We start from the raw sequence: 26,365 nt of genomic DNA, 5'->3' as shown, positions 1-26,365 counted from the left end.
CTAATGATCAGTTATAGACAGCTGCCAGTTTGTAATCTGATTGTGAAGTCAGTGTACCTCGGTACTGGGTCACCATCTGGAAAAGACCCGGGCCGGGACAGTACTGGCAAACCTACTACTTACTACAGTGCACCTCAGGAAAGATGGCGATTGAGTGAATGTTGGTGAATGTGTTTGTATACATACGTAACATTTATACATACTGTAAATACATACATGCTGTACAAACAAACAAATTGTATATGTATCATTGTAGCATAATAAACACTTGTAATGATTCAAGATGTTGATTATAGCCTCAAACACCACTCTGTCAACTGTAAGTCTTATAATTGCTAGTGTTATAAGTATTGACCACTCTGTCAACTGTAAGTCTTATAATTGCTAGTGTTATAAGTATTGACTACACTAGGACAAGCGCTAGTCACTGTCGCCAGGTTTTAAAGCTGTCATTGCTCTTTGTAGAAATGTAATCGGATTGCAGTTGATCACAAATTCCATAAGTACAGCAGATAGCAGGTTTGAGAGCAGTCTTTTTAGGTGGGACAGCATAGTGTGTAGTGCATCGGGCTGACTGACAAGTGGACCGGTGTTTGAGGCCATGAGAAATGCCTTGAATATGCATGTATGTGCAAAATAACCACAGGGGGAGTTGAATGATAGCTCTAGGCCTTTTGTGTTGCAATCAGCATATCAGGAGCTTACAGTGTTGCAGAAATGAGTAGGAAGTCTAGGTAGATTCATTCAAGAGAACATCTCTAGCTAGAGCCGTTCCTCTAAATGAATTTACCTGGACTTCCTACTCATTTCTGCAACATTACAAACTCCTGAAGATGTGTTGATAGCAACACAAAAGACCAAGAGCTATCATTCAACTCCCCCCTGTGGTTATTTTGTATCTTTATCTTTTGTTGTTTGTTTGTGATTATTGCACAATGCATGTATGTAGATATAAAACACATCCCAATGTTGTTCATCATCATCATCTCTGAGCATAGCAGCACCTGAGGAAGGTTTCTTGATGCTGGTGAGGCACTTTTGTGGCATTTCCCAGGAACCTGAATAACTCGTGTATATTAATATTATAGTCACATCTAAGTGCTAAACCTGCAATGGTCGTATCCTGTATATATAGGTTTCCCTGTAGGATACAATAATTTTAATGAGGACCCTGGCCAGAATTGAACCTGTGCTCTGTTTGAATTGAGTTTGAATGCCTTCCATTTCCCCAGGTGCTGTATGACTCTTACAGGTTTATTGTTCTCTTTATGAATGTAATAATCTGAATTGCATTATTGTATCCTATAGTCATAATTTTATTTTTCAACATTATCAGTAGCAACTTCACATTTATTCTTTCTCAAGTAGTCTGCTTATCCTCACTTCATACTTGACTCTTTAAGTCAGTTGCTTTGTCTTGTGTCATTCTTATGTTTCCATTTTCACCATTAGAATAGATGTACCTACTGTTGCTTCCCTCACTATTCTTCTCTTGGACAGTCCCTCCCACCTTCAGTGCAGTCTTTGCAATCTTTTTGGATTTAGTGATTGACTTTTTTAACATTCGTGCCATGTTTACCCCTGAGGCAAGGTGACCCCAAAAAAAGAAGAAATAATTGATTATATTATTTTTTTAAATTTTAATTTCCTTTTTTTCCACTTGCTGATCCATGCACATGTTATACCCATGGCATTCAGTGCTGTATGACCTTTAGGGATCAGGCATTTTGTGCCTTGAAGTTGCATTGATAACATCTTGTTGCCTGGTAAGAGATGATAGATGGTGGTTCTGTTTGGGGGAAAAATTAATTTTGTCATCCTTTATGCTTGGGGTGAGCAGGGACTTTGTCTAGCATTAGAGCCTTAACCTGTTTACACTTCACCACATTGTTTCTTCAAATATTCTTTTTTTTTGACAAAAATTATATTGAGGAACCTGTCCCCCAAAATGTGTTTTCTTAACCAAACATTTGTTAAAGTGTAACAGATGAGAAGTCATTGTTTACAATTATTTTTAGCTTTTTATGATTACATTTTTTGACCTGTGTCTACCATTTGTGTTGGTGGATAATAACATGGCTGAGTGTTTTAACTAATTAACATAGACACACTTCCAGTCTTCTAACTAAAGGGTTACTTGTACCTTACAAATGCCTTTAGTACAACCCAGTCTCATCAGCACTGTAAATTTGAAAATAATTCAACCTTTATGAAAAAGTTCTCAAAATTTGGGATGGATGAATTGAACATTCAATGCTTCACTTGTATTCTTTGTTGTTAATGTTTTGCATAGCTTGAAAATTTTCACCTCTTCAAGGGGGGGCTCCTTGGCGTGGTGAAGAGGCTCTTGGTCTGAGGAATTAGACCTGTCGGTCTTCTTCCTCAGACCGAACCTAATTACCCCCCAATCTCCCCTCCCCTATCCCAGCCTCCCCTTTTTCCATTCCTCCTCCTCCTCCCCACCCCTCCCTTTTGCCCTTCCTCTTTTTGGTCTTTGGGATTTCTCCCACAGGCGCGCTAGTTCCTAGGTAGGGGAAAGGACACCAGGGTCCATCCTATTCCGTTGAGGTTCTTGGCGGTGGCGTAGTTTGCCATGGAATCTGGATCGCCTGGGGATGTCCCGATCCCTCTCCGGTATCCCGGAGTAGCTTTGGGTGTCTTTCGGGCGACGGGTGTATCTCTGGAAGCCACCTTTCGGATTCCGGGGGTGGTGGCCGAAGGAGGTATGCTTTGTGGCGGATATCCGGCCGCCCTCTCTTTTGTCCACCGAGGTAGCTCGGCAGATGTGAGGTTGCTATCCCAGATTGCTGGTTTACTGGCATGAAGGGTAGGGTATGGCACGGGTTCCATGCTGCATCTGCGCTACTAGCGGTGCTGAGGTCCTCTTGGGCGCGGAGGGAGATTTCCGGCCCTTTCATTCCTCCTGGGAACTATTCCTACCTGCTCCCCCCTTTTTTTATTCTTTTTTTTATTTTTATTTTCTTTTCTTCTTTCTTTTTTTTTCTTAAAAACAAAAAGCAAAGGAGTAACCTAACCATGGAGAACCCAATCCATGAACCCACTACCCCCGGGCCCCTCCTTGATACCGCACCCCATTCTGACCCTGCCTTGTGTTTAGACCACTCTTCGGACACTCCTGATGCCCCTGTACCTCTTGCTGGTGCTGTTTCCTCACCCGCTTCAGGTACCGGGGCTTTGACTGACTCCTTCGATTTGTCTGAACTCCGCTCTCCTTTGACTATGCTTCCGGCTTCTCCCTCTACGGTACGGCAATTTTCGAATTGCCCGCCCATATCACGCCGGACCAACTCCGGTCCTACTCCTAAACGCCAACGTCAATCTCCTGATGATGCTCCTTCGTTACCTTCCCATTCTACTCGGAAAAGACCGACACGTCAAGCACTCCCTCTCCACGCTAAGTTTCGGACCACACAATGGACTAAATTCTTTACTTTAAGACCGACTTCTTCTTCTGCCTACCTTTCTGACCATAGTATTGGCAAAGCGCTCCTGCGTCATGTTGGTAGAGATATTTCATTTCATGCTCTCAAGAGCGGTACGCGCATCGTCACTGTCCAGAATGCTACCCAAGCTCATGATCTATCTCTCCTTTCGAATATTGATACTACTCCTATCACTATTGAAAAAACATCTCTCTCTCAGTTCTTGTAGTGGTACTGTCATTCTGCCCCATACCATAGTCCAACAGAATTTCCAGTCATGTGGCAATGACATTCTTGAACAGCTGGAACTCCAGGATCTCCCAATCCTCAAAGTAGACACTTATGTCCTTCCTGCCCATGGGCGGAGACGTTACCCTTGCAATGTGGCTCGTTTAACTTTTGACAGCCGAGAACTACCGTCCTCTGTATATGTCGCAGGACATTGGTTACAAGTTCGAAAGGTGATACCTACACCACAACAGTGTAGAAATTGCTGGCGTTTTGGTCACCCAGCGAAATACTGCAGATCTATGGCCGAATGCCCAGTCTGTGGTGCCGATGACCATTCTAATACATCTTGCAGTCAACCTCCATCTTGCCCTAATTGTAATGAAGCTCACCCTTCGTACTCCCACCGTTGCCAGGTCTACTTAAATGAACGTGAAATCCGTTGCCTCAAAGAGGCAGAAGGTCTCCCTTATGCTATGGCAGTTACTCATCTCCGCCTCCAAGGGAGACTACCCTGTGTTTCTTATTCTCGTGTTTCAAAACATCCCCCCACTTCTGGGGTCCCATCTTCTGCAGCCTCCTCTGTTGTTACCCCACCCCTCATGGAAGGTTCCTTGATGTTGGTGAGGGGCTCTTGATTTAGGGAATTGAATCTGTGCTTCAGTTCCCCGAATTAAGCCTGAATGCCTTCCACATCCCCCCCCCTGGGCGCTGTATAATCCTACGGGTTTAGCGCTTCCCCCTTGATTATAATAATAATAATGTTGTTATCCCTCCCATAGCCACTCCGGCATCTAATCCTTTTGCTGTCCTTGGCTCTGATGTCCCGACTACAACTCAAGTCTGTTCTCACATCTTCGCGTCCTTCCTCACAAGCCCCAGTATCGACAAGACCTCGTACGACACCTAATACCAATCGCCCCTCTACTTCTCAGAAGTCCAAAAAATCCACATTGCTCAAACCTTCTTTGCCCCTTCCTTCCCTTCTTCCACCTCCACACTTTACCTTTCCAGTCAATGTACCTAGTTCTTCCCCTCTCTCTGGCTCTATTACAAGTGTGGAGATTCACTCTCCTCCTCGTACTATGCCTTCCACCCCCGTCCCCTCCCAAGTTTCTCCCTCTTCTGCCACCTCCCAGGTTTCTGCCTCTTCTGTCCCCCCCCACACTTCATCTCCAGTCCCTTACACTCTTCCCTCCCCCTCTACTTTGGTACAGTCCATTACTGTCCCAATCTTTACTCACCCTCCTCCTTCTATCTCCAATATGGTCTCCCATCCATCTTTGAATTCAGAAACACTTGAAGCCATTTCAGAATATATTGCAGAGACTAAACCTTCAATGGACACTGATTCACTTCCTGTTCCTTCTCTTCCCTCTCCTCCATCTTCACAACCCCATTCTTCGCAATGCTCCGTTCCTTCGCTGCTTGAACGTCTTCCAATGCCACCACACGTTGACTTTTCTAACCCCTCTAGTCCGTAGGTGTCTTTCCCTACGGATTCCTGGGATTTTCTTTATCGCCAATCATGGCCTATTTACAGTGGAATATCCGCGGCCTCAGGGGTAATCGGGGTGAGCTTCAGATGTTGCTTTCCAGGTTTTTCCCTGTTGGTGCTTGCTTACAAGAACCAAAATTACACTCGACTGTTTTCCAACCTATCTCAGGCTATAATTTATTGTATTCTTCGGATCCTTTCTCAGATGGGACCTTTAATGAAAGTGCCCTTCTTCTACGCAATGATATTCCGTACTGTCAACTGTTTGTCCATACCTCACTGCATTACACTGCAGCCCGTATCCACTTGAATAAGTGGTTTACAATATGTTCTTTATATCTCTCTCCTTCTCGAGCATTTTCTATCCCAGACTTTGCCTTTCTTGTTTCATCCTTACCACCACCACTTCTGTTACTTGGTGATTTTAATGCCCACCATTTCCTCTGGGGGGGGGTCTCATTGTGACTCACGTGGCATTCGGTTGGAGGCTTTTCTCGCCTCTCACCCCCTCCATGTTTTAAATACGGGTACTCCCACCCATTTTGATCCTCGTACTCATACTCTCTCTTGCATCGATTTATCAGTCTGCTCTTCCTCCACTGCACTAGACTTCACCTGGTCTGTTCTACCGGACTTACATGACAGCGATCATTTTCCAATCATTCTTACTTCTCCTTCCTATTCACTACCTTTCCGTAGCCCTCGCTGGCAATTTGATCGGGCAAATTGGGATCTTTACTCACACCTCACTGCTTTTAGTGAGGTTCCTTCTTCATCTTCCATTGATGAGCTCCTACACCTCTTCTCGACGTCAGTTTCTACCGCAGCTTCTCATTCTATACCCCAAACCTCAGGCAGGCATTCTCAGAAGTGCGTGCCTTGGTGGTCTCCTGCTTGTGCTCGTGTAGTACATTGAAACGCGCTGCATGGGGCAGGTACTGGTACAATAGAACCGCTGAGAGACTTCTTGATTTTAAGCAGAAGCGTGCGATCGCTCGCCGTGTCATCCGTGAAGCTAAACGCACTTGTTGGCGAGACTGTTTCCACCATCACCTCTGCTTCTTCTATGAGTGCAGTCTGGAAAAAAGTGAGGAAATTGAGTGGTAAATACTCCCCTGACCCGGCTCCTGTTCTACGGGTCGCTGGTGTTGATGTAGCAAACCCTCTCGACTTTGCCATTGAACTTGGCACACATCTGGTCCGTATTTCCCGGGGGCTCCATCTATGCCCCTCGTTTCTTTCCTCAAAGTCTGCCAGAGAGTTAGTACCCTTGGACTTTTCTTCTCTCAGAGAAGAACAGTATAATGTGCCCTTTACACTTCAAGAACTAGAGGCAACGCTCTCAGCTTGCCGATCATCGGCAGCTGGGCCTGACGACATTCATATTCGTATGTTACAACATTTACATCGGTCAGCCCTTGTAGTCCTCTTACACCTCTTCAATCTTATTTGGGCACAAGGAGTTCTTCCCCAGCTGTGGAAATCTGCCATTGTTCTCCCTTTCCGTAAACTGGGTACTACAGGACATGATGCCTCCCACTATCGTCCCATCGCTCTTACTAGTGCAGTTTGCAAAGTGATGGAATGTCTCGTAAATCGACGTTTAATGTGGTATTTAGAGACACACAACAGTCTCTCCGCAAGTCAATATGGCTTTCGTAAGGGTCGTTCTACCATAGACCCCTTACTACGCTTGGATACGTATGTTCGTAATGCCTTTGCAAATAATCACTCAGTTATTGCCATATTTTTTGACCTTGAGAAGGCATATGACACAACTTGGAGGTATACAGTGGACCCCCGCATAACGATTACCTCCGAATGCGACCAATTATGTAAGTGTATTTATGTAAGTGCGTTTGTACGTGTATGTTTGGGGGTCTGAAATGGACTAATCTACTTCACAATATTCCTTATGGGAACAAATTCGGTCAGCACTGGCACCTGAACATACTTCTGGAGTGAAAAAATATCGTTAACCGGGGGTCCACTGTAATATTTTGGCCCAGGCCCACTCCTTAGGCCTCCGAGGCAATCTACCATCCTTACTTAAGAACTTTTTAACACAGACATTTCCGTGTTCGAGTCAATAATGTTCTTTCCCCGGACTTCGTCCAAGCTGAAGGTGTCCCTCAGGGATGTGTTCTAAGCACAAAACTTTTTCTCCTTGCTATAAATGATTTGGCCTCTGTTCTTCCACCCAATATTTGGTCATCACTCTATGTTGATGACTTTGCTATTGCTTGTGCAGGCGCTGACTGTCATCTTATTGCAGTTTCTCTCCAGCATGCGGTCGACCATGTTTCCACTTGGGCCACCACGCATGGGTTTAAATTTTCAAGTACCAAAACTCACCAAATTACTTCCACTAGACGTTCTGTTATCTCCGATCATCCTTTGTATCTCTATGGCTCCCGTATCCCCGAACGTGATACAGTCAGGTTTCTAGGCCTTCTCTTTGACTGTAGGTTATCCTGGAAACCTCACATTACCTCTCTGAAGGCAACTTGTCACAGCCGGCTAAACCTTCTTAAAACCCTTGCTCATCTTTCCTGGGGAGCTGATCGTCGAACTCTGCTTCGCCTACATTCAGCCCTCGTTTTATCGAAACTCGATTATGGTGACCAGATTTATTCCGCGGCCTCTCCTGCTACTCTCTCTAGCCTTAACTCTATCCATCACCAAGGATTACGTTTGTGCCTTGGTGCTTTTCGCTCTTCCCCTGTTGAGAGCCTCTATGCAGAAGCGAATGTTCCATCCTTGTCGGGTCGCCATGATGCCCATTGCCTTCGCTACTATGTATGCTCTCACGATCCCCACAATCCTTCCATTTATAGAATGGTCACCGATATTAGTAGACATTCTTTATTCGTTCGCCGCCCCTGTTTGCTCCGTCCCTTTTCTCTTCGCCTACATTCACTCTTGTCTTCCCTTCAGTTACCACCTTTATATGTTCATGTAGCATCTCACTTTTCCCTACCCCCCTGGGAAGTTCCAGCTGTTCGGGTCTGTTCTTTCTCACTCCCTTGCTCGAAAGCTCAACTGCCTACGGTGGCTTCCTGCTCTCTTTTTCTTGATCACTTCCACTCCCATTCTCATGCCACCGCTGTGTACACAGATGGATCTAAGTCTTCAGATGGCGTCGGATTCGCAGCAGTGTTTCCAGACAGCGTCGTGCAGGGGCATTTACTATCTTCGGCTAGCATTTTTACTGCTGAACTGTATGCCATTCTTGCAGCACTTATTTGTATCGCATCTATGCCTGTGTCATCATTTGTGGTAGTCTCAGACTCCCTTAGTGCTCTACAGGCTATACGAAAATTTGATACATCTCACCCCCTAGTTCTCCGTATCCAACTTTGGCTACGCCGTATCTCTACGAAGCATAAGGATATTATTTTTTGTTGGGTCCCTGGTCATGTCAATGTACAGGGCAATGAACAGGCAGACACTGCTGCGCGGTCAGCAGTACATGACCTACCAATTTCCTATAGAGGTGTTCCATTTCTGGACTATTTTGCTACAATAGCTGCCCACCTTCGCGCCCGTTGGCAACAACGTTGGTCAACTCTGCTTGGTAACAAACTTCATTCTATTAAACCGAGCATAGGTTACTGGCCGTCTTCTTGTCATCAGTGCCATGGTTGGGAGACCACTCTCTCCCGTCTTCGCATTGGCCACACTCGTCTTACTCACGGGTATCTCATGGAGAGGCTACTCAGTCCCTTCTCTCTTCGCCTTCATTCGCTCTTGTCTTCTCTTCAACTACCACCTTTCTATGTACATGTAGCATCTCACTTTTCCCTACCCCCCTGGGAAGTTCCAGCTGTTCGAGTCTGTTCTTTCTCCCTCCCTTGCTCGAAAGCCCAACTGTCTACGGTCGCTTCCCACTCTCTTTTTCTTGACCACTTTCACTCTCATTCTCATGCCATTGCTGTGTACACAGATGGCTCTAAGTCTTCTGACGGCATAGGATTCGCAGCAGTGTTTCCGGACAACGTCGTACAAGGGCATTTACTATCTTCGGCTAGTATTTTTACTGCTGAATTATATGCCATCCTTACAGCACTTATCCGTATTGCATCTATGCCTGTGTCATCATTTGTGGTTGTCTCAGACTCCCTTAGTGCTTTACAGGCTATACAAAAATTTGATACACCTCGCCCCTTAGTCCTTCGTATTCAACTTTGGCTACGCCGCATCTTTACCAAGCATAAAGATATTGTTTTTTGTTGGGTCCCTGGTCATGTTGACGTACAGGGCAATGAACAGGCAGACACTGCTGCGCGGTCAGCAGTACATGACCTACCAGTTTCTTATAGAGGTATTCCATTTACGGACTATTTTGCTGCAATATCTTCCCACCTTCACACCCGTTGGCAACAACGTTGGTCTACTATGCTCGGCAACAAACTTCAATCTATTAAACCGAGTATAGGTTACTGGCCGTCTTCTTATCACCAGTGTTGAGGTTGGGAGACTACTCTCTCCCGTCTTCACATTGGCCATACTCGTCTCACTCATGGATATCTCATGGAGAGGCGTCTTGCTCCTCTCTGTGAGAATTGCCAAGCTCCATTATCAGTCAGCCACATTCTTTTGGACTGCCCACTTTATCAACGAGCACGCAGAATTTACCTCTGTCGTCGTCTTCGCTCCGCTGCTCTTTCTTTACCTTCCCTTCTTGCTGATGGACCCACCTTTCATCCGGACTCTCTCATTGACTTTTTGACAACAACTGACTTACTTCACAAATTCTGATACCTTCAGCCCTTTCTACTTCAATCTCTTGCTACCCTCTACCCCCGTACTATCCCCTGCCCCGCTGTTTTCTGTAACCTGCTGATCATCCCTCCTCCCTTCTGCCATCCAATACCCTCGCTTCCTTCCCTACCCTGCAGCGCTGTATAGCCCTTGTGGCTTAGCGCTTCTTTTTGATTATAATAATCATGGAGAGGCACCCTGTACCTCTGTGAGCAGTGTCAAGTTCCAGTATCGATTAGCCACATTCTGTTAGACTGCCCTCTCTATCAACAAGCACGCAGAATTTACCTCCAACGCCGTCTTCGTTCTACTACTCTCTCTCTACCTTCCCTTCTTGCTGATGGACCCTCCTTTAATCCTGACTCTCTCATTGACTTCTTGACAACGACTGATTTACTCCACAAACTCTGATGATTATACCTTACGCACTCCCCTCAGCCCTTTCTAGCTCAGTCTCTTGCTGCCCTTTACCCTTTCACCATCCACTGCTCTGCTGTTATCCGTAACCTATTACTCATCCACCTCGCTTTTGCCACCTGATGCCCTCGCTTCCTTCCTGCCCTGCAGCGCTGTATAGCCCTTGTGGCTTAGCGCTTCTTTTTGATTATAATAATAATCAGACTCCCTTAGTGCTCTACAGGCTATACGAAAATTTGATACATCTCACCCCCTAGTTCTCCGTATCCAACTTTGGCTACACCGTATCTCTACCAAACATAAAGATATTGTTTTTTGTTGGGTCCCTGGTCATGTCGATATACAGGGCAATGAACAGGCAGACACTGCTGCACGGTCAGCAGTACATGACCTACCAATTTCCTATAGAGGTGTTCCATTTCTGGACTATTTTGCTGCAATAGCTACCCACCTTCGCACCCATTGGCAACAACGTTGGTCAACTCTGCTCGGTAACAAACTTCATTCTATTAAACCGAGCATAGGTTACTGGCCGTCTTCTTGTCATCAGTGCCGAGGTTGGGAGACCACTCTCTCCCGTCTTCGCATTGGCCACACTCGTCTTACTCATGGGTATCTCATGGAGAGGCACCCTGTTCCTCTCTGTGAGCAGTGTCAAGTTCCAGTATCGATTAGCCACATTCTGTTAGACTGCCATCTTTATCAACGAGCATGCAGAATTTACCTCCAACATCGTCTTCGTTCTACTACTCTCTTTACCTTCCCTTCTTGCTGATGGACCCTCCTTTAATCCTGACACTCTCATTGACTTCTTGACAACGACTGATTTACTCCACAAACTCTGATGATACTTTTCGCACTCCTCTCAGCCCTTTCTAGTTCAGTCTCTTGCTGCCCTTTCCCCTTTCACCATCCACCACCCCACTGTTATCCGTAATCTATTACTCATCCATCTCCCTTTTGCCACCTGATGCCCTCACTTCCTGCCCTGCAGCGCTGTATAGTCCTTGTGGCTTAGCGCTTCTTTTTTATTATAATAATAATCTCACGCCTTTGCATTGGCCACACTCGTCTTACTCATGGGTATCTCATGGAGAGGCACCCTGTTCCTCTCTGTGAGCAGTGTCAAGTTCCACTATCGATTAGCCACATTCTGTTAGACTGCCATCTTTATCAACGAGCACGCAGAATTTACCTCCGTCGTCTTCGTTCTACTACTCTCTCTTTACCTTCCCTTCTTGCTGATGGACCCTCCTTTAATCCTGACACTCTCATTGACTTCTTGACAACGACTGATTTACTCCACAAACTCTGATGATACTTTTCGCACTCCCCTCAGCCCTTTCTAGTTCAGTCTCTTGCTGCCCTTTACCCTTTCACCATCCACTACCCTGCTGTTATCCATAACCTATTACTCATCCATCTCCCTTTTGCCACCTGATGCCCTCGCTTTCTTCCTGCCCTGCAGTTCTGTATAGTCCTTGTGGCTTAGCGCTTCTTTTTGATTATAATAATAATTGAAAATTTTCAACCCAGCTTTTGTTGAGTTTGAAATTGGTTATGCCTCAGTTGTTAGCAAATGTTCACAGGAGGGTTCTGCAGTTTTCAGTTATACTCATTCTTCATTTATTCAGACTTCCTAAGATAAATACATTCACCACTTACTATAAGCTAAGGACAAAAATATTTAAGGTAAGAGTGTACTGTATATGCATTTTTTAGGCCTAGTTCTATTGCTCACTTAATATATGATAGTGTAAACATGTTACCAGGCATTTATATGCATTTGAAAGTGAAAAAAAAAGGCTATGTTTCACTTTACACTGATTTTTGCTCTACAGTGAAACCTAACTTGCTATGTAAGCAGGGCCCTGCTGTATGTAGTTTTAAGTTCTACTGTGTTCTGCAAACAGCAGGTTCCAAATCCTTATGTCTAGCAGCTTTTATTACCCATCTTGTATAAAGAAAATGATAGTGCTTAGTCATTAAGTCACTACACTGCATTTGGGGTGCCATTTAGTGCAAGGAGACAGCACTGTATGACCTGGGTGGGTTTAGTGCTTAATTTAAATCTAGTTAAGTTTTTGCATAATAGATGGCACTATACGATGCACCATCCCCCCAATGAAAAGCAGGGGTGTCACTAGCACGTTAAGAGACCATACAATAAGTGTCAGGGGCCCGAGACTGTTCAACTGCCTCCCAGCACACATAAGGGGGATTACCAACAGACCCCTGGCAGTCTTCAAGCTGGCACTGGACAAGCACCTAAAGTCAGTTCCTGATCAGCCGGGCTGTGGCTCGTACGTTGGTTTGCGTGCAGCCAGCAGCAACAGCCTGGTTGATCAGGCGCTGATCCACCAGGAGGCCTGGTCACAGACCGGGCCGCGGGGGCGTTGACCCCCGAAACTCTCCAGGTAAACTCCAGGTAATACGTTAATGAAAATGGGAGGATAAACTAAACAATTTTTTTTAGTTAAATTTTTGCTCAATAGATGGCAAAAAAAAAAAATTTTGAAAATGGGAGGATAGACTTGGGGAGACCAAACAAAATATTTTGAGTTTATTGTTTGCACAATAGATGGCGCTGAAAATTACTAACGGGAATGGCACTTGGCTGCCATCTAGCGAGAGAATTATGAACTAAAAATATTTTCTCCCCCAATTTATCCTCCCATTTTCATTAACTTAGTGCCATCTATTATGCAAAAAATGAACTAAAGATTTAGTTCATAATTCCAACAATAGATGTCATCCAAGTGCCCTTTTCATTAGTAATTTTCAGTGCCATCTATTGTGCAAAAAAGAACTTATTTAATAATTCCAACATCCAAGTGCCATTTTCAACAACTTTGTTCCATCTATTGTGCAAAAAATTAACAAATTTAGTTTATTCTCTGTACATTATAATCAAAAAGAAGCGCTAAGCCACGCCACAAGGGCTATACAGCGTTTCTCTGTACAGTAGATGGCAGCCTGGTGCCATTTTCATTAACTTTTTCTATTATTATAATCAAAAAGTGCTAAAACTTTGTTACCTAGGGTGAAGCACAAAACCCAGAGGTCATAGTGTGCCTGGGAAATGGGAGGCAATTATAATCATAAGAGCTAAACTCACAAGGGTCAATGAGAGGCAGGCCAATTCAGTCCAAGAGAGGATTATTATTACAATAGCAGCGCTGTATAGCCCTTGTGGCTTAGCGCTTCTTTTTTTTTTATTATAATAATTACAATGAAGGGGGAGTGCTAAACCCACAGAATTATACAGCACACATAATGGGGGGGGGGGAGGACTGAAGATATTCAGGCTCAATTCAGGGAACTGGAGCAAATTCAATTCCCTAGATCAAGAGCCCCTCACCAGTGTCAAAGAGCCTTCTTTGAGGGTATCTGAGAGAGGAAAAAAGTCCAATTCCTTGCATCAAGTACCCAACACTAGCATCAACCTCAGTAGATGCAGGAAAGTGGTCGAGAAAGATACGAGCAAACGTGAATATCTGGAAAATATTTGTGTTCTGGGACTATGATCCTCTCTAACACAGATTTGAGAACACATACTGGCAAGAGAGTAAGGTGATGACCTGACCAGTGAGGTAGGAGACAGCATCAGGTAACCTATGAAGTCAACTGACTACCACATCATGTAGTGTACAGGTCTTGGTCGAGTATCAGATGTGTGGGTGTTTTTCACGTGTTACAGTGTCCAGCTTTTTTGTCGGGTTGCAGCAACTGCAATTAATCAAGGTTCCAGGCATTTTTAGAATCTGAGGTTGTGTTTGATATAAGGACACAAGTGCAACTAATGCAACATTTTATTATAGCAACATTGCAGGAGCTTTGTTAAGACATTACAAGCAAGGACACAGAGTATATATAGGTATAGTGTGAGGTGCAAAGCATAATACAAGCATAATACAATCATTGTAGGTAATAGCAGTAGTATTTGTGGTAGTAAAAGTACAACTACTACCACCACCTACAATGATTATATTATGCTTTGCACCTCACACTAAACCTATATATACTCTGTGTCCATGTATTATTTGTAATGGTTTGACAAAGCTCCTGGAGAGCAAAATATTGCCACAATAAAATGTCCCATTAGTTGCACTTTTGTCCATTTATCTAACATACTGTCGGTAATTCTACCATCAATATTACATCATGTATCTGAAACAAAAGTGCTGTATGTATTTTTATCCCTTCAGGAAGCTTGTTATTAACCCTTTCAGGGTCCGTCCCGTAGATCTACGGCTTGATGTTGAGTGTCCAAACCGTAGATCTACGCCAAAATTCTAGCACCGTCAAATTTAGCATGAAAACACTCATAGGCCTACATGTGAGAGAACGGGTCTGCGTGGTGGGTGTGCGCCATAAACAAAAACTCTAGGCGCCCGCATAGCATTGTGGGAATGCAGGCTCAGTTACCCTTGTTCACCATGTCTCGTCACAAGGCAGCTCTCACTCCAAGGAAAATTAGGACTCTCCTCTTCCTATCTGATAGTTCTGACACTGATGGAAGTGGAAATGAAGACAAATTCTTTGGCTTTGATCAGTTAGTGACCAAAAGGAATGACCAGGATATCGATAATAGTGCAGAAAACCCTGACGATCCTCAACCTTCTAACTCTGGTGTGGGCACTCCTCAGTCACAGTCAGTTTTTGTACCTCAACGCAAGAGAAAACTATTATTTTCACGTGGCCAGGCCTCTGACTTCAGTAATTATGATGATAGTGACGTGGATTGTGATTTTATTGCTCTTGATGATCATTCGAGTAGTGATAGTGAGGAAACATATTCACCAGTGAAGCGTCGGTATGTACGCTGCTGCATGCGCTCGGGTAGTGTACCCTATGCCGTGCCCAGGGGATGGAGTACATCCCGTGGCCCTACACCAGGTATAGACAGTAATAGTGAGGATGATGTGGCTACACTTGGCATGGATAGACCACAGGCATCAGTAGATGGTGGTAGTGGTGATGGTAGTGCCACGGCCATGGGTGACTCACCAGCCCAGGCTGGGACACACGCTGCTGACTCCGCAGTTCAAGGACAAAGCAGAGCGTCAGCCACCAGCCCACCATAACCACAACTACCTGCACAACCAGCCTATGATGTCCAGTATCCACCAGCAAACCTTATCTGGGATTGGCAGTAAAATCCCAATTTTGTTCCTAAGCCCCACCACTTTGATGACTCTAACAGTGGAATTCTACCTACTTGTCCCCTTGGAATCATGGCCAATGAACTGGAATTTTTTGAAATATTCTTTGACCAGCCCTTGATGGAAATTATTGTCAGGGAAAGTAACAAGGATTTTGAGTACACCATGGCAAATACGATCATATCACCACAGTCAAGACTACACCAGTGGAGAGAGACGACTGTTGGAGAAATGTATTTGCTTTTTGCAACAATAATGCTTATGCCTCATGTCTATAAGCATAATATAAAAGCATACTGGTCCACAGATCGGCTAATTTCTACCCCGGTCTTCAGTGAAATCATCCCAGTGAACAGGTTTATCTTACTGTTACGTATGTTGCACTTCTCTGACAAAACCAGGCCTGACAGAAGTGACAGGTTATACAAGATTAGAAATGTTTTTATGTATCTCAAACAAAAGCTCAGCATGTACTTTTATCCATTCAAGAATCTTGTAATTGACGAGTCTGATTTTGTTCAAAGGTAGGCTATCATTCAAGCAGTATACAGTGGACCCCCGCTTTACAATCACCTCCCAATGCGACCAATTATGTAAGTGTATTATGTAAGTGCGTTTGTACGTGTATGTTTGGGGGTCTGAAATGGACTAATCTAATTCACAATATTCCTTATGGGAACAAATTCATTCATTATTGGCACCTGAACATACTTCTGGAATGAAATATCGTAAACCGGGGGTCCACTGTTTGTACTCAGTGATTGTGACAGTGGCCTGGTATTGGATATTGTTGTATACACAGGAAGCAAAGCTGTATAGTCCTTGTGGCTTAGCGCTTCTTTTTTGATTATAATAATAATAATAACAGGAAGCAAAACATTGAAAGATACCAAGATGTTATTGGGTATCTCAGGTGACGTAGTGAGAAGCATGATGGCACCTTATCTTGGTAAGGGGCATACATTATATACCGATAACTGGTACACAAGCCCTTTCTCAGTGATTTCTTGCGAGTGAAGACAGACGTGTGTGGCACAGTGCGTTCTAATCGTAAACATATGCCCAGGCTCAATGCAGGTGCTCGTGGTGATGATGTGCAGGTGTTAACTGCCAGTGACATCATGGCATTACGGTGGCATGACAAACGAGATGTCACATTGTTGACAACCATTCACCGTAACGAAATGCAAGACAGTGGCAAAGATGATCGAGTGACTAATGAACGTATTCGAAAACCAGTGACAGTGATTGATTATACACAAAACATGCGCTTGGTTGGCAAATGTGATATGCAAATTGGCTTTGTTGATTGTGTTCGTAAAAGTTACAAGTAGTGCATGAAACTTTTCTTCCATCTCATGGACATTTCAATGCTCAATGCATATAATATGTACCAAATGAAGACTGGCAACAGACCACCGTATGGCGAATTTTGTTTGTCTGTTGTCAGACAACTCATAATGAAGTACCTGGTAACAACACCTGCTATACAAGGTCCTCGAACTCCTCAGGATACATAAATAATCTCGATACGTCTCTTTGTGTTCGCGGGGCGGCTGGTCACCTTTAATCCCTACTACATCCAGGTCCCATAGTTTATGGACCGGCTCACTGTCGGATATGCCAACTTGTGTCTCTGACAGACCTTCGTGCACACCAATCCGCATCACCAATACAGCCTCAGTCACTGTAATACCAGAACCCTCCTTTCCCAGGGTCGCAGGGAAGTGAGCTGGTACTCTGCCTCCTACGATGTACCCCGCTGGAGTCCTGTACAGGCCAACCCCCTCCTTGATAACCCTTCTCGTAGACACGAACTCGTCTATGTAATCCCCTCCTACCAAGATTCCTACATTACTAACGTTGTCTGTAGCAATGTCTGGTTCTGCTAGCTTCACACCCAACTCCCTCAAACGTTTGACTGCTGCAGCCAGTCCCTTAGTGGTAATGATATTGGGCAGCCTCTTCACTATCAAGGCTGAAATTTCCCGTCGATGCCCGGCTAACCTGACCGTCACATTGACTACTGGATAAGACCTGCGTGGGACTTCCCCACCAAACCCTTCCACCTTCATGTCAACTTTACCAACTGTCTCCAGCTTCAATCTAGTTGCTAGACTCTCCACTATGAAGGATCTCTGTGCCCCACTGTCGAAGAACAAACGGGTCATTTCAGAATTCTTCCCATTTGCAACCACCGCCATTATGGTGGGCAAGGCCACCGAACCTTGAAACTGCTTACCAGAACAAATTCTCGGTGCCGTACTCGCCACACTCATCACTACTTCAGACTTGTTCTTGCTCTCCGCCCTTTCTCGCAGTTTGCTCTCCTTAACTTGTGCTAATCTGGCGTCATTAGGACACAGTGCACTGTGGTGCTTACCCTTCCAGCAGCCCCGACACTCCCTGAGTTGGGCATTACAGTCCCTGGCAAAATGTTCTCCACAACACTTGAAACAAAGTCTCAACTCCCTTAGTCGTTGAACCCTTTGGTTATAGGTGGTGAAGCTTGAACACCCTGAACTAGCATGTTCTTCTTCACAAAACACGCACCGTCTCTTACTGGCCGCTTGAATGACTTCTCCCTTGGCTCTGGGGGTGGAGGACTTGTCCTGGGCATAATATGAGCCAACCCTAGTAGGAGGTGGTTTAGCTTTATCTCTCGAGTATCTGGAGGGGTTGATCGATTCCACCTTGGTCGGCAATTTCTCCCCCCGACCTATGCTCAGGTGAGACACGAGATCTCCCAACCCCTCAACGATCTGTTGTATTGTGAACCGGTTCGTCCGATATTTTAAGTGCAACTCATGCACTGTAGTGCCAGCCAGTTTCCTCTGAATCACCTGACTGATGAACCATTCTGACTTACCCCAATCATGTAAATCTTTAAGACTATTCGTCAAACTCATAACTTCGATTCGGAACTTCTCTGACAGTCATGGCGACAAGCCTCTAGATCCAACAACCGATAAAGTATAGCTACCTTTATCTCCTCAGTGTTGCCAAACGTGTCCTTTAATTGGTCTTTGGCATGTTGGTAATTGGTGTCGGTGGTTTGGTAATGCCGGACCAAGTCCAAGGCTTTACCCTTGAGCTGTGAACGTAAATATTGTAACTTGACAGCATCTGACAAATCATCTCTGTCATCTATCTGGGCTTTAAACTGATCCCAGAAAGCAATGTACTCTGTTAAGGTTCTGTCAAACGTTGGTAAATTCAACTGGGGCAATCTGGGCAAAACATTAACAGGCGTGCTGTTGTTCATGTTCCTTGAAACATTTGCTGCCCCTGCTGTACCGACCTTCAAAGTCTTTATTAACTGCCTGCAGAGTCTCAACTCTGCTTTACACTCTGCCCTTCGTTCGTCATAGTCCGTCCGTGCTACTTCGACTGTGTATTCACTCACCTGTAGTATAGACCTCTGTCTCATAAAGGATAAATGATCTCTCAAAGGCCTCCAGTCTTTGCTCCAAAGGTTTCAGGCAACTCTCTAGTTCCTCCCAGTCTACGTCCTGATCTTGCCTGGCCATACGACACTCCTCACATGCTTTGCTCAGGCGCCCCTTATAGGCTCCCATAGACTGCTTTAATTGACTTAGAGCTGGGACAGCTGGTACTACATCTTCACCTACCATAGTTGCGGTTTAGTTAAGATCACGGTACTAATTTGTACTTCAATTAGCCCACCCCCCAGCACGAACGGTATTAGGCAAGAATGAACGAGTCTTAAGGCTTCTCAACAAGCTTAACAATTCTCTTTGTTATATTGACTCTACTCTGACTTAAAATGTACACTGTTAGCTCTCAAATCCCAATCAAAATGGGTATCGATGTGAAAGCTTAACCTAGCACTTAACTGTACAATGTCAGCAAATAATTACAGGACTTAACCTAGTCTCAGGTACAATTCACAAATCCCACATTAACATGAATCAAAGACAATGAAAATCACACAATAAAAGTGCAGTATACAAATTAAAATCACTTGGTTAACACAAATTCAACAAATCAACTTGTGAAACAGTAAATGAATAATGTATGTAAACAGCTTGGCCTAACTGTGCCCAGCTTACTCAGTCTAGCGTGGATGGTTGGATAAGGTAAATCCTAACCTAACTAGTGTGCTATAACTTAAACCTGGCTTTGTAACTCCCTGTAAATAATAACTAGGTTAAATCTGTCCTAGCTACTATAACTTTTGTAAATATTGTACAAGCCTAGCCTAACTGTGGCTACCTTGCAAATCCACTGTAAGTAATTAACCCACAAGTCTCCTACTCTGGATTACTTGTAATCACTGTAAATAATTAAATTCACAAGCTTCTCTAGCCTACCTGGCCTGCCTGTAAATTACTGCAAATAACTTCTGTGTATAGTCAGCTTGGCCTAGCCTCTGTGTAACTTTGGGCCTAGGGTGCTAACTTAACCTAACTCTGTTAAACTGGTTCCTAACTGTGGCCTAGCTATGATAGCTTAACCTAGCTATTCCACATCACGGTTTTCGAAGGACCACTTTTGTGAAAATTTGTGTGGACTGCCTCCAAGTGAGTCGCCTACCCTAGCAAACTCTGTTGACACCGAGCTCTGAGGTTGGTACCTCAGCCTCACAAGTGGCTTATAGGACAGATTTTCACAATTGATTGTTGTTACAAGAAAACCTCGCCTGCATTCACGTATAAAGGACTAACTTACTTGGTGTTGCAGCATATATCCTGATCTTCACTTCTCAAAGCTTAGCCTTAGCCCCTTTGGACTTCCCCTCAGAAACCACGTGCAACCGGGAGCCTTAATTCCTGCAATATTCAATCGTAATTAGTGTCCTGCCTGCACCTCAGAAATTCCTATATCCAAGAGGGTATGTATCCCCTAGTATAACTATGCAGACTCAGACACTAGCTTCCAGACTGCTCTGAGACATTGGTACTTACTGGGCATGCACTGCCTGTTGCAACCGGGCCCACAGTAAACTCACTCACTCACAATCTCCAAAGACACTGGCCAGAAATCTACGAGATAAAGGTGGAGGTCTTGTCTTACTGTATGGGCCTGACGGAGGAGGTCATCTATGGTACATCGAGGTGCCTCTACCAGATTTCCCCAGGTCTCAGATGTGAAGACACGTGGGGGGCGCCCTCTACTGATCATGGCACGTGTTGTCCAGGTGGTGTCTGTCTTAAGAAAGACGCTATTCTGTCTTTGTGACCCGCGCCTCGTCCTTCAAGCTAGGGCTGCCAGTTCTCCCTAGCTAACTTATCCTAGTGTTTGCCTACATTATCGGCCTATTACTACCTATGTTAAGGTCTTAGGTCTACATTATTATTATCTACAGTTGCCTTAGTAACCTAATATTAATATACTAACAGTAAAACTACCTACTTCTTCCCTGAAGAATAAATCTATAAATTAAATACATGCCTACCAAGAATCCATTGCCGACCAGAGAGAATGCTTTCATGTTTGGGTGGGGTATATGGGCCATCCAGCTCAGCTGTCCCGTACGGCCATGCTGGATCTGTCCTGTGGAACTTTAGGGACCAAATAAATTTCCACAGAGAGAGCCTCTATTATGCCTAGGCATTATGGGCTGACTACATTATTGGCTTACAGACTAATTAACACTAAGGATTGTTTCATAGTTGTACAGTAGGATAGTAATTATTTCATTGGTGTATAGTAGATTATTAATAATAAGTGAATCTAATTTCAAAAAATGCTTTTTGTGTAAACAATGCTTCAATTATATTCCTGTCAACAATGGATAATAGGTTCAAGGTAATTGTTGAAATTACGATGTGGGAGTACATAAGTAAGTATATGTGTACGGAGTATTTAGCATTTAGCCTAGGGTGATTAAATGGTTTTTGAGAGGAGTCTTAAATTGATTTTTAGACCGGGTTACTTTAATATCTTCTGGTAATGAATTCCATATTTTGGGGCCCTTTATGTGCATAGAGTTTTTACACAGTGTGATATGGACACGAGGTACATCAAATAGAGATCTGTGTCTTGTGTTATGGTCATGTGTCCTGTTAAGGTTTGAGTGGAGGGTTTATATTTGCATGTATTGTTCTGTGTATGTGTTGTGATAGAAACACAGGCCTTATCTCTAGGCTTTATTGAACATAGAATCTTCATAGTACTTCTGCAACAACAAAATATAATGACTAGTACATCTAATAATGGCTTCTACAGGGATGGTGATGTTTTGCATATGTCAAGAGAAAAGTTATAACTACAGGCCACATATTTAAACTCACCATGTAATCTGCATCACTAATATAGGGATAGTAGAAGAGAAGAGAATCACACACCATGTGTTGGCACCCATGACACACACCAAACTGTTGTTGTTGTTAAGGGCCCCGAGAGGTGGTGCAGTATTATCCTGCTGCTGCTCCCCACAGGAGCAGTATCACTACAATCTCCCCCTTCTAAAATATCAGAGACAGTAATCTCCCAAACTGTTAGGTGGGCGATGTACACGTCCCGACCTTCGTAGCCCTTGAGCCTCTTCACCAGGTTCAATATTTTCCAGTGGGGTTTGACTAACTGCTGGAGCAGAATCCTCTATTTCCGTAGGGGTAGTCTCAAGGGGCTTTCCAGGAGAAAACGAAGCATCTTTCACATCTATTGGTGTATCTTGAGATTCCACACTAATGGGGATTTCAACTGGGGCTAAATGTCTTGTAGATACTGTAGTCTCTTCACCATTTTGGTAGCGAATGTGGGCGTAATGTGGATTAGCTTGCAGGAGCTCTACCTCTTCCACTAAAGGATCCGTCTTGTTCATCCTACGGTGACTCTTCAGGAGAACGGGTCCAGGATGACATAACCAAGTGGGCACGGAGGCTCCCGTAGAAGAACGACGTGAATAGTTGAGGAGTCTTTCATGAGGGGTTGCATTAGTAGCTGTGCACAGCAATGATCTAATAGAGTGAAGAGCATCAGGTAGGACAGTTTGCCAGTGTTGAACAGGTAGATTGCGCGACTTCAATGTCATTGTAACTGCCTTCCATATAGTACCATTGAACCGCTCCACTTGACCATTGCCTTGAGGGTTGTAGCTTGTTGTTCTGCTGCAGGCAATACCTTTGCTAGACAAAAACTCCTGAAGTTCGTTACTCATGAACGAGGATCCCCTGTCTGAATGGATATAAGCTGGCATACCAAAAATAGAGAACAACTGTGAAAGACAACTAATAACAGTTGAAGCAGTCATATTTGCACAGGGGAATACAAAGGGAAACCTTGAATATTCATCTATGTTAAGGAAATACCTATTCTGATTTGTGCTTGGTAGAGGTCCTTTGAAATCTATATTCAGTCTCTCGAAAGGCTGGGTGGATTTTATGAGATGAGTCTTCTCTGGCTGATGAAAGTTTGGCTTGCACTCTGCACATACTCTGCATGCTCTGATCACTTGTCGCACATCTTCCACTGAGTAGGGCATGTTCTTTGATTTGACAAAATGGTACAGGCGTGTAACTCCTGGGTGACACAAAGCCTTGTGGAGCGCTGAGAGTGATTGTAAATCATGACATGCTGCTCCACAGTGGGACCTAGAGAATGCATCAGGTGAGATGTTCTCTTGACCCGGTCGGTACAGAATATCAAAGTCATAACACGATAGTTCCATCCTCCAGCGTAATATCTTGTCATTCTCTATCCTACTTTTGTGCTTCTTGTCGAACATGTACATCACGGACCGTTGGTCAGTCCTTATGGTGAAATGTCTACCAGTTAAATAATGCCTCCAGTGGCGAACTGCTTCTATGATGGCCTGGGCTTCCTTTTCTACAGCAGTGTAACATTTCTCTGATCCTTGAAAAGTTCTCGAAAAGAAGGCTACTGGTCGTCTTGCCTGAGACAAGACTGCAGCAATGGCAATGTCAGATGCATCCGTTTCCACTTCGAATGGTAGGGATTCATCAATGGCTTGGACTACTGAGTTTTCAATGTCTTGTTTGAGAGTATGGAAAGCGGCTTCTGCTTCCTTTGTCACAGGAAATGTGGTAGCACTCAATGGGCGGACTTTACTTGAATAGTTGTAGATCCATTGTGAGTAATAAGCAAAGAGACCAAGAGTTCTTCGGAGTGACTTTTTGTCTTGAGGCATTGGAAGTTCCTGTAGAGGTCGTAGTCGTTCAGGGTCTGGGAATATTGAACCTCCTTCCACTACATAACCAAGGATGCTAAGCCTTTTAGTTGAAAAAGTGCACTTTTCCTCATTGTAATTGATATTTTTCTTCTTGGCGGCTTCCAAAAACTTATCAAGGTTTGCATCATGTTCCTCCTGGGTCTTGCCACAAATGGTAACATTATCTAAATACGCGTAAGTTCCCATGAGTTGCTCTTCCTGAATGAGTGAATCCATAATTCGTTGGAAGCAGGCTACCCCATTGGTGACTCCAAAAGGGACTCTGGTAAACTGATACAGGCCATCACTAGCCTGAAATGCTGTGTATGGTTTATCTTCATTCCTTATAGGGACTTGATGATAGGCACTCTGTAGATCAATTGTGCTAAACACATAGTACTGAGCAATTTTGTTCACTGTATCATCAATTCGAGGTAGAGGGTACCCATCAAGAAGTGTAAATTTGTTGATTGTCTCAGAGTAATCGATAGCCAGTCTCCGTTTCCTATAATCATCTTTAACAACAACAACCTGTGCACGCCAAGGGGAATTACTCGGTTCTATAATACCCTCCTTCAGCAGCCTCTGAGTTTCTTTCTCAATGAACATCCAATCCTCATAAGAATAGCGGCGTGACTTAGCTGATATAGGATGGCAATCCGCGGTAAGATTTGCAAACAGCTTTGGTGGGTCTACCCTTAAAGTGCTAAGTCCACAGACAACAAGAGGAGGCAGTTCACCTCCATATGTTAAGGTGACACTACCATGCAGCTTCTGAAAGTCCTGACCAAGGATAACATCAGAGCACAGTTGTGGCAGAATAGCTAAATGTACATCTTGATAATCCTTTCCATTAACTCTGAGATTTACCTTACAAAACCCTAAGGTCTGAATAGAGAGAGATGTTGATGCCATGGAAACGGTACCTGATGAGTGATGTACAGTCAAGGAGTGGCGTTTAACTAAGTCAAGATTGATGAAACTCTCTGAGCTGCCACTGTCAATAAGACCATCTACTTCTGTTCCTTTGATGAATACTTTCACAACTGCCTTTGACAGTGAATTTGGAGTAGCCGCAGAAGTCACTGTTGCTAGTGTCGCATGATCACTGGAATGTGTGGAGGCACTAGCTCTTGTTGATGCATTAGCATGACATACTTTAGCAAAGTGACCTTTCTTGTGGCATTTACGGCACATTGCTTCACGAGCAGGACACTTTGGACGTGGATGTCTTGAAAAACCACAAAAGAAACACATCGTACCTGCTGCTGCTGTCACTGAGACAGGTTCCATAGTAACTTCATTGTAAGAGTCTTGGTCAGGAATTGCAGCACTGACCACTCGAGAAGGCTGAGTGGTACTGTATACTTCAGAATTCTTCTGGGCTGAATCTAGAGCTCTTGCCTGGTCAAAGGCAGCGGCTAAGTCGAGAGTTTTATTCTCCAATAAACGCTGCCTTATTATTGGTGATTGCAGGCCACTGATAAAAGCATCCCTGATGGACTCTTCACAATACTGAGCAGCTGTCACTGCTTGGAAGTGACAGTCCTTACCTAAAATTTTCAATGCTTGAAGGTATTCCTCTAAGGACTCATCAATCTGCTGGCGGCGAGTTGCAAGGCGATAGCGTGCAAAGATTTCATTTGTAGGTTTAATATACTGAGACTTGAGGGTTTTGATAGCATCTTCGTAGGTATTACACTCAGAAATAGCCTCATATATCTTAGGTGACACAAAATTGATGAGCAGACTTAGTTTATCTAGATCTGTTTTAGGAAGGGCTCCCAAGAAGTTTTCGAAAGTCTTAAACCAGTGTTTCCATTCCTGAGCAGCCGTTGATAAGCTGGGGTCACAGTCTAGCCTCTCAGGTTTCAGTAAACGCTCCATGTTGTGATGTAGTCTAGCTCAGGATCACCACCAGGTAGCCCAGGATTCTATGTTCAATAAATTGTTGTGATAGAAACACAGGCCTTATCTCTAGGCTTTATTGAACATAGAATCTTCATAGTACTTCTGCAACAACAAAATATAATGACTAGTACATCTAATAATGGCTTCTACAGGGATGGTGATGTTTTGCATATGTCAAGAGAAAAGTTATAACTACAGGCCACATATTTAAACTCACCATGTAATCTGCATCACTAATATAGGGATAGTAGAAGAGAAGAGAATCACACACCATGTGTTGGCGCCCATGACACACACCAAACTGTTGTTGTTAAGGGCCCCGAGAGGTGGTGCAGTATTATCCTGCTGCTGCTCCCCACAGGAGCAGTATCACTACAGTATGTAGTAAGCATATGAATTAGTATGGATGTTCTTAATCGTGAGCAGATTCAGACTTTTGAAAATTGGTGGAGTATGCTGGCGGGAGAGGGAATTTGTTATCATTCTTACTGCTGCCTTTTCCTGGGTTATTAGAGGTCTTAGGTGACTGGATGTTGTTGATCCCCATGCACAAATTCCATATGTAAGATAAGGGTATATTAGTGAATGGTACAGTGCCAGGAGAGCTGATTGTGGAACGTAGTACTTATCTTTGATAGTATGCCTACAGTCTTGGAGATTTTCTTGGTGATTGTTGTATATGTGTCTAGAATTTAAGGCTACTGACAAGGTGGATGAAACTGAATGAAATAGGTTTTATCAGTGTTCAGGGTAAGTTTATTAGTCATCAAGGCAGATATTTTCTGCAATTCGGCATTGACTG

The sequence above is a fragment of the Cherax quadricarinatus genome, unplaced genomic scaffold, assembly GCF_038502225.1.
Source record: "Cherax quadricarinatus isolate ZL_2023a unplaced genomic scaffold, ASM3850222v1 Contig2412, whole genome shotgun sequence".
NCBI lineage: Eukaryota > Metazoa > Arthropoda > Malacostraca > Decapoda > Parastacidae > Cherax > Cherax quadricarinatus.
The sequence above is the reverse complement of the archived record's forward strand: the minus strand, read 5'-3'. Positions refer to the sequence as shown.